The sequence below is a fragment of the Pecten maximus genome, chromosome 16, assembly GCF_902652985.1.
Source record: "Pecten maximus chromosome 16, xPecMax1.1, whole genome shotgun sequence".
In the NCBI taxonomy this organism is placed as follows: Eukaryota; Metazoa; Mollusca; class Bivalvia; order Pectinida; family Pectinidae; genus Pecten; species Pecten maximus.
In genome coordinates, this window is record NC_047030.1 from 37,628,096 (window position 1) to 37,638,686 (window position 10,591).

Genomic DNA, 10,591 nt, shown 5'->3' on the forward strand with positions numbered 1-10,591 from the left:
AGGTCGCCCTTAAATAGACAGAGCTGTTAAAAGGATATTTAACAATATTAAAACTTTAACTTAAACGTCAATTAGAAAAACCTATCTATTAATAATAGGATAGAGACAACCAAGTTAAATTTTTGTCTCGGGTAAATTGAATGTTTAGTGTCTGTCCAAGTGTAAAATTATTAACGAGTCCCTGTTCCGTAATCGCACATTGTCTGACTACCCATTGTATACAATGTACTTTTGTACAACAATTGTATTATTATTGATGTTCTGAGATAGTCCATGTCTTCTATATTATCTGATCCTTCACTCAGACTGCTGATCATTGCAGAAAATTAAACACGAGTTTATACACAGATATAGGCGAAGTCTATTAATGACTATATTAGTTTTCACATATACTATCTAAAACAGATTTTAGTATTTTGCAACAAGCAAGAGGCCCAGTAGGCATGTATTGCTCAACCGAAAAATAACAGAGTTTGAAAAGAAACCTCCCGCTTGTCTTTCATGTTGGTCAAAGTCATTTTACAGAAAGCTGGACTAAGTTTACACTACGGAGTCATTCCTCTATGTATGTTTTATCTAGTGGAAGCTTATGGTTTTAGTCACGTGATTGACTTACTTGATTTGACTAAGTAACACTACCGAGTCATTCCTCTATGTATGTTTTATCTAGTGGAAGCTTATGGTTTTAGTCACGTGATTGACTTTCTTGATTTGACTAAGTAACACTACCGAGTCATTCCTCTATGTATGTTTTATCTAGTGGAAGCTTATGGTTTTAGTCACGTGATTGACTTTCTTGATTTGACTAAGTAACACTACCGAGTCATTCCTCTATGTATGTTTTATCTAGTGGAAGCTTATGGTTTTAGTCACGTGATTGACTTTCTTGATTTGACTAAGTAACATTAACGAGCTACGGGACAACCATTATGAAGAAAACTCTCCTTTTATTATTTTCTTTCTGACCATACATTTGGAAGCTGTGGTCGAGAACGTTGGCAGATTTCTTCTTTTGTTGTTGTTAATATTTTGATAGCCCTCCAGATTAAACCTTAAAAATCATCATTGTTGTCCTTCAGGGGTTTATAAGTACATGTATCCACCAAGTGTTATCTTGAAATTAGATATATGTTATTTCATCTATCTTTCAAACAAACAATATAAAAAAAACATGTTCGATGTGAGATGATCGAGAGTGATCTGTCAGTATATCAAATGTGTATTAAAAGAACTAACAAGAAAACAATCATCTCAACAAACCGAAGGACAGAAATATCAAATCTGTGTCCTTTGAAGTAAAGTATCGTATAGTTTAGCTTTGAAAGCCGCTTTGAACACGTCTGAATTCAGGTCACACAAAACAGAATACTAATACTATTAATCAGTATGTATACCTGATGTCAGAATACTAATACTATTAATCTTTATTTATACCTGATGTCAGAATACTAATACTATCAATCTGTATTTATACCTGATGTCAGAATACTAATACTATTAATCTGTATTTATACCTGATGTCAGAATACTAATAATCTTTATACCTGATGTCAGAATACTAATACTATTAATCTGTATTTATACCTGATGTCAGAATACTAATACTATTAATCTGTATTTATACCTGATGTCAGAATACTAATACTATTAATCTTTATTTATACCTGATGTCAGAATACTAATACTATTAATCTGTATTTATACCTGATGTCAGAATACTAATACTATTAATCTTTATTTATACCTGATGTCAGAATACTAATACTATTAATCTTTATTTATACCTGATGTCAGAATACTAATACTATTAATCTGTATTTATACCTGATGTCAGAATACTAATACTATTAATCTGTATTTATACCTGATGTCAGAATACTAATACTATTAATCTTTATTTATACCTGATGTCAGAATACTGATACTATTAATCTTTATTTATACCTGATGTCAGAATACTGATACTATTAATCTTTATTTATACCTGATGTCAGAATACTAATACTATTAATCTGTATTTATACCTGATGTCAGAATACTAATACTATTAATCTGTATTTATACCTGATGTCAGAATACTAATACTATTAATCTTTATTTATACCTGATGTCAGAATACTAATACTATAAATCTTTATTTATACCTGATGTCAGAATACTTATACTATTAATCTTTATTTATACCTGATGTCAGAATACTAATACTATTAATCGTTATTTATACCTGATGTCAAAATACTAATACTATTAATCTTTATTTATACCTGATGTCAGAATAATAATACTATTAATCTGTATTTATACCTGATGTCAGAATACTAATACTATTAATCTTTATTTATACCTGATGTCAGAATACTAATACTATAAATCTTTATTTATACCTGATGTCAGAATACTAATACTATTAATCTTTATTTATACCTGATGTCAGAATACTAATACTATTAATCTTATTTATACCTGATGTCAGAATACTAATACTATTAATCTTTATTGATACCTGATGTCAGAATACTATTAATCTTTATTTATACCTGATGTCAGAATACTAATACTATTAATCTGTATTTATACCTGATGTCAGAATACTATTAATCTTTGTTTATACCTGATGTCAGAATACTAATACTATTAATCTGTATTTATACCTGATGTCAGAATACTAATACTATTAATCTTTATTTATACCTGATGTCAGAATACTAATACTATTAATCTGTATTTATACCTGATGTCAGAATACTGATACTATTAATCTTTATTTATACCTGATGTCAGAATACTAATACTATTAATCTGTATTTATACCTGATGTCAGAATACTAATACTATTAATCTGTATTTATACCTGATGTCAGAATACTAATACTATTAATCTTTATTTATACCTGATGTCAGAATACTAATACTATAAATCTTTATTTATACCTGATGTCAGAATACTTATACTATTAATCTTTATTTATACCTGATGTCAGAATACTAATACTATTAATCGTTATTTATACCTGATGTCAAAATACTAATACTATTAATCTTTATTTATACCTGATGTCAGAATAATAATACTATTAATCTGTATTTATACCTGATGTCAGAATACTAATACTATTAATCTTTATTTATACCTGATGTCAGAATACTAATACTATAAATCTTTATTTATACCTGATGTCAGAATACTTATACTATTAATCTTTATTTATACCTGATGTCAGAATACTAATACTATTAATCGTTATTTATACCTGATGTCAAAATACTAATACTATTAATCTTTATTTATACCTGATGTCAGAATGATAATACTATTAATCTGTATTGATACCTGATGTCAGAATACTAATACTATTAATCGTTATTTATTCCTGATGTCAAAATACTAATACTATTAATCTTTATTTATACCTGATGTCAGAATACTAATACTATTAATCTTTATTTATACCTGATGTCAGAATACTGATACTATTAATCTTTATTTATACCTGATGTCAGAATACTGATACTATTAATCTTTATTTATACCTGATGTCAGAATACTAATACTATTAATCTTTATTTATACCTGATGTCAGAATACTGATACTATTAATCTTTATTTATACCTGATGTCAGAATACTAATACTATTAATCTTTATTTATACCTGATGTCAGAATACTAATACTATTAATCTGTATTTATACCTGATGTCAGAATACTAATACTATTAATCTTTATTTATACCTGATGTCAGAATACTAATACTATAAATCTTTATTTATACCTGATGTCAGAATACTTATACTATTAATCTTTATTTATACCTGATGTCAGAATACTAATACTATTAATCGTTATTTATACCTGATGTCAAAATACTAATACTATTAATCTTTATTTATACCTGATGTCAGAATAATAATACTATTAATCTGTATTTATACCTGATGTCAGAATACTAATACTATTAATCTTATTGATACCTGATGTCAGAATACTAATACTATTAATCTTTATTTATACCTGATGTCAGAATACTATTAAACTTTGTTTATACCTGATGTCAGAATACTAATACTATTAATCTGTATTTATACCTGATGTCAGAATACTAATACTATTAATCTGTATTTATACCTGATGTCAGAATACTAATACTATTAATCTGTATTTATACCTGATGTCAGAATACTAATACTATTAATCTTTATTTATACCTGATGTCAGAATACTAATACTATTAATCTTATTTATACCTGATGTCAGAATACTAATACTATTAATCTTTATTGATACCTGATGTCAGAATACTATTAATCTTTGTTTATACCTGATGTCAGAATACTAATACTATTAATCTGTATTTATACCTGATGTCAGAATACTAATACTATTAATCTTTATTTATACCTGATGTCAGAATACTAATACTATTAATCTGTATTTATACCTGATGTCAGAATACTATTAATCTTTATACCTGATGTCAGAATACTAATACTATTAATCTGTATTTATACCTGATGTCAGAATACTAATACTATTAATCTGTATTTATACCTGATGTCAGAATACTAATACTATTAATCTGTATTTATACCTGATGTCAGAATACTAATACTATTAATCTTTATTTATACCTGATGTCAGAATACTAATACTATTAATCTGTATTTATACCTGATGTCAGAATACTAATACTATTAATCTTTATTTATACCTGATGTCAGAATACTAATACTATTAATCTTTATTTATACCTGATGTCAGAATACTAATACTATTAATCTGTATTTATACCTGATGTCAGAATACTAATACTATTAATCTGTATTTATACCTGATGTCAGAATACTAATACTATTAATCTTTATTTATACCTGATGTCAGAATACTGATACTATTAATCTTTATTTATACCTGATGTCAGAATACTGATACTATTAATCTTTATTTATACCTGATGTCAGAATACTAATACTATTAATCTGTATTTATACCTGATGTCAGAATACTGATACTATTAATCTTTATTTATACCTGATGTCAGAATACTAATACTATTAATCTGTATTTATACCTGATGTCAGAATACTAATACTATTAATCTGTATTTATACCTGATGTCAGAATACTAATACTATTAATCTTTATTTATACCTGATGTCAGAATACTAATACTATAAATCTTTATTTATACCTGATGTCAGAATACTTATACTATTAATCTTTATTTATACCTGATGTCAGAATACTAATACTATTAATCGTTATTTATACCTGATGTCAAAATACTAATACTATTAATCTTTATTTATACCTGATGTCAGAATAATAATACTATTAATCTGTATTTATACCTGATGTCAGAATACTAATACTATTAATCTTTATTTATACCTGATGTCAGAATACTAATACTATTAATCTTTATTTATACCTGATGTCAGAATACTTATACTATTAATCTTTATTTATACCTGATGTCAGAATACTAATACTATTAATCGTTATTTATACCTGATGTCAAAATACTAATACTATTAATCTTTATTTATACCTGATGTCAGAATGATAATACTATTAATCTGTATTGATACCTGATGTCAGAATACTAATACTATTAATCGTTATTTATTCCTGATGTCAAAATACTAATACTATTAATCTTTATTTATACCTGATGTCAGAATACTAATACTATTAATCTTTATTTATACCTGATGTCAGAATACTGATACTATTAATCTTTATTTATACCTGATGTCAGAATACTGATACTATTAATCTTTATTTATACCTGATGTCAGAATACTAATACTATTAATCTTTATTTATACCTGATGTCAGAATACTGATACTATTAATCTTTATTTATACCTGATGTCAGAATACTAATACTATTAATCTGTATTTATACCTGATGTCAGAATACTAATACTATTAATCTGTATTTATACCTGATGTCAGAATACTAATACTATTAATCTTTATTTATACCTGATGTCAGAATACTAATACTATAAATCTTTATTTATACCTGATGTCAGAATACTTATACTATTAATCTTTATTTATACCTGATGTCAGAATACTAATACTATTAATCGTTATTTATACCTGATGTCAAAATACTAATACTATTAATCTTTATTTATACCTGATGTCAGAATAATAATACTATTAATCTGTATTTATACCTGATGTCAGAATACTAATACTATTAATCTTATTGATACCTGATGTCAGAATACTAATACTATTAATCTTTATTTATACCTGATGTCAGAATACTATTAAACTTTGTTTATACCTGATGTCAGAATACTAATACTATTAATCTGTATTTATACCTGATGTCAGAATACTAATACTATTAATCTGTATTTATACCTGATGTCAGAATACTAATACTATTAATCTGTATTTATACCTGATGTCAGAATACTAATACTATTAATCTTTATTTATACCTGATGTCAGAATACTAATACTATTAATCTTATTTATACCTGATGTCAGAATACTAATACTATTAATCTTTATTGATACCTGATGTCAGAATACTATTAATCTTTGTTTATACCTGATGTCAGAATACTAATACTATTAATCTGTATTTATACCTGATGTCAGAATACTAATACTATTAATCTTTATTTATACCTGATGTCAGAATACTAATACTATTAATCTGTATTTATACCTGATGTCAGAATACTATTAATCTTTATACCTGATGTCAGAATACTAATACTATTAATCTGTATTTATACCTGATGTCAGAATACTAATACTATTAATCTGTATTTATACCTGATGTCAGAATACTAATACTATTAATCTTTATTTATACCTGATGTCAGAATACTAATACTATTAATCTGTATTTATACCTGATGTCAGAATACTAATACTATTAATCTGTATTTATACCTGATGTCAGAATACTAATACTATTAATCTTTATTTATACCTGATGTCAGAATACTAATACTATTAATCTTTATTTATACCTGATGTCAGAATACTAATACTATTAATCTGTATTTATACCTGATGTCAGAATACTAATACTATTAATCTGTATTTATACCTGATGTCAGAATACTAATACTATTAATCTTTATTTATACCTGATGTCAGAATACTGATACTATTAATCTTTATTTATACCTGATGTCAGAATACTGATACTATTAATCTTTATTTATACCTGATGTCAGAATACTAATACTATTAATCTGTATTTATACCTGATGTCAGAATACTGATACTATTAATCTTTATTTATACCTGATGTCAGAATACTAATACTATTAATCTGTATTTATACCTGATGTCAGAATACTAATACTATTAATCTGTATTTATACCTGATGTCAGAATACTAATACTATTAATCTTTATTTATACCTGATGTCAGAATACTAATACTATAAATCTTTATTTATACCTGATGTCAGAATACTTATACTATTAATCTTTATTTATACCTGATGTCAGAATACTAATACTATTAATCGTTATTTATACCTGATGTCAAAATACTAATACTATTAATCTTTATTTATACCTGATGTCAGAATAATAATACTATTAATCTGTATTTATACCTGATGTCAGAATACTAATACTATTAATCTTTATTTATACCTGATGTCAGAATACTAATACTATAAATCTTTATTTATACCTGATGTCAGAATACTTATACTATTAATCTTTATTTATACCTGATGTCAGAATACTAATACTATTAATCTTTATTTATACCTGATGTCAAAATACTAATACTATTAATCTTTATTTATACCTGATGTCAGAATGATAATACTATTAATCTGTATTGATACCTGATGTCAGAATACTAATACTATTAATCGTTATTTATTCCTGATGTCAAAATACTAATACTATTAATCTTTATTTATACCTGATGTCAGAATACTAATACTATTAATCTTTATTTATACCTGATGTCAGAATACTGATACTATTAATCTTTATTTATACCTGATGTCAGAATACTGATACTATTAATCTTTATTTATACCTGATGTCAGAATACTAATACTATTAATCTGTATTTATACCTGATGTCAGAATACTGATACTATTAATCTTTATTTATACCTGATGTCAGAATACTAATACTATTAATCTGTATTTATACCTGATGTCAGAATACTAATACTATTAATCTTTATTTATACCTGATGTCAGAATACTAATACTATTAATCTTTATTTATACCTGATGTCAGAATACTGATACTATTAATCTTTATTTATACCTGATGTCAGAATACTGATACTATTAATCTTTATTTATACCTGATGTCAGAATACTAATACTATTAATCTTTATTTATACCTGATGTCAGAATACTGATACTATTAATCTTTATTTATACCTGATGTCAGAATACTAATACTATTAATCTGTATTTATACCTGATGTCAGAATACTAATACTATTAATCTGTATTTATACCTGATGTCAGAATACTAATACTATTAATCTTTATTTATACCTGATGTCAGAATACTAATACTATCAATCTTTATTTATACCTGATGTCAGAATACTTATACTATTAATCTTTATTTATACCTGATGTCAGAATACTAATACTATTAATCGTTATTTATACCTGATGTCAAAATACTAATACTATTAATTTTTATTTATACCTGATGTCAGAATAATAATACTATTAATCTGTATTTATACCTGATGTCAGAATACTAATACTATTAATCTTATTGATACCTGATGTCAGAATACTAATACTATTAATCTTTATTTATACCTGATGTCAGAATACTATTAAACTTTGTTTATACCTGATGTCAGAATACTAATACTATTAATCTGTATTTATACCTGATGTCAGAATACTAATACTATTAATCTGTATTTATACCTGATGTCAGAATACTAATACTATTAATCTGTATTTATACCTGATGTCAGAATACTAATACTATTAATCTTTATTTATACCTGATGTCAGAATACTAATACTATTAATCTTATTTATACCTGATGTCAGAATACTAATACTATTAATCTTTATTGATACCTGATGTCAGAATACTATTAATCTTTGTTTATACCTGATGTCAGAATACTAATACTATTAATCTGTATTTATACCTGATGTCAGAATACTAATACTATTAATCTTTATTTATACCTGATGTCAGAATACTAATACTATTAATCTGTATTTATACCTGATGTCAGAATACTATTAATCTTTGTTTATACCTGATGTCAGAATACTAATACTATTAATCTTTATTTATACCTGATGTCAGAATACTAATAATCTTTATACCTGATGTCAGAATACTAATACTATTAATCTGTATTTATACCTGATGTCAGAATACTAATACTATTAATCTGTATTTATACCTGATGTCAGAATACTAATACTATTAATCTTTATGTATACCTGATGTCAGAATACTAATACTATTAATCTGTATTTATACCTGATGTCAGAATACTAATACTATTAATCTTTATTTATACCTGATGTCAGAATACTAATACTATTAATCTTTATTTATACCTGATGTCAGAATACTAATACTATTAATCTGTATTTATACCTGATGTCAGAATACTAATACTATTAATCTGTATTTATACCTGATGTCAGAATACTAATACTATTAATCTTTATTTATACCTGATGTCAGAATACTGATACTATTAATCTTTATTTATACCTGATGTCAGAATACTGATACTATTAATCTTTATTTATACCTGATGTCAGAATACTAATACTATTAATCTGTATTTATACCTGATGTCAGAATACTGATACTATTAATCTTTATTTATACCTGATGTCAGAATACTAATACTATTAATCTGTATTTATACCTGATGTCAGAATACTAATACTATTAATCTGTATTTATACCTGATGTCAGAATACTAATACTATTAATCTTTATTTATACCTGATGTCAGAATACTAATACTATAAATCTTTATTTATACCTGATGTCAGAATACTTATACTATTAATCTTTATTTATACCTGATGTCAGAATACTGATACTATTAATCGTTATTTATACCTGATGTCAAAATACTAATACTATTAATCTTTATTTATACCTGATGTCAGAATAATAATACTATTAATCTGTATTTATACCTGATGTCAGAATACTAATACTATTAATCTTTATTTATACCTGATGTCAGAATACTAATACTATAAATCTTTATTTATACCTGATGTCAGAATACTTATACTATTAATCTTTATTTATACCTGATGTCAGAATACTAATACTATTAATCGTTATTTATACCTGATGTCAAAATACTAATACTATTAATCTTTATTTATACCTGATGTCAGAATGATAATACTATTAATCTGAATTGATACCTGATGTCAGAATACTAATACTATTAATCGTTATTTATTCCTGATGTCAAAATACTAATACTATTAATCTTTATTTATACCTGATGTCAGAATACTAATACTATTAATCTTTATTTATACCTGATGTCAGAATACTAATACTATTAATCTGTATTTATACCTGATGTCAGAATACTGA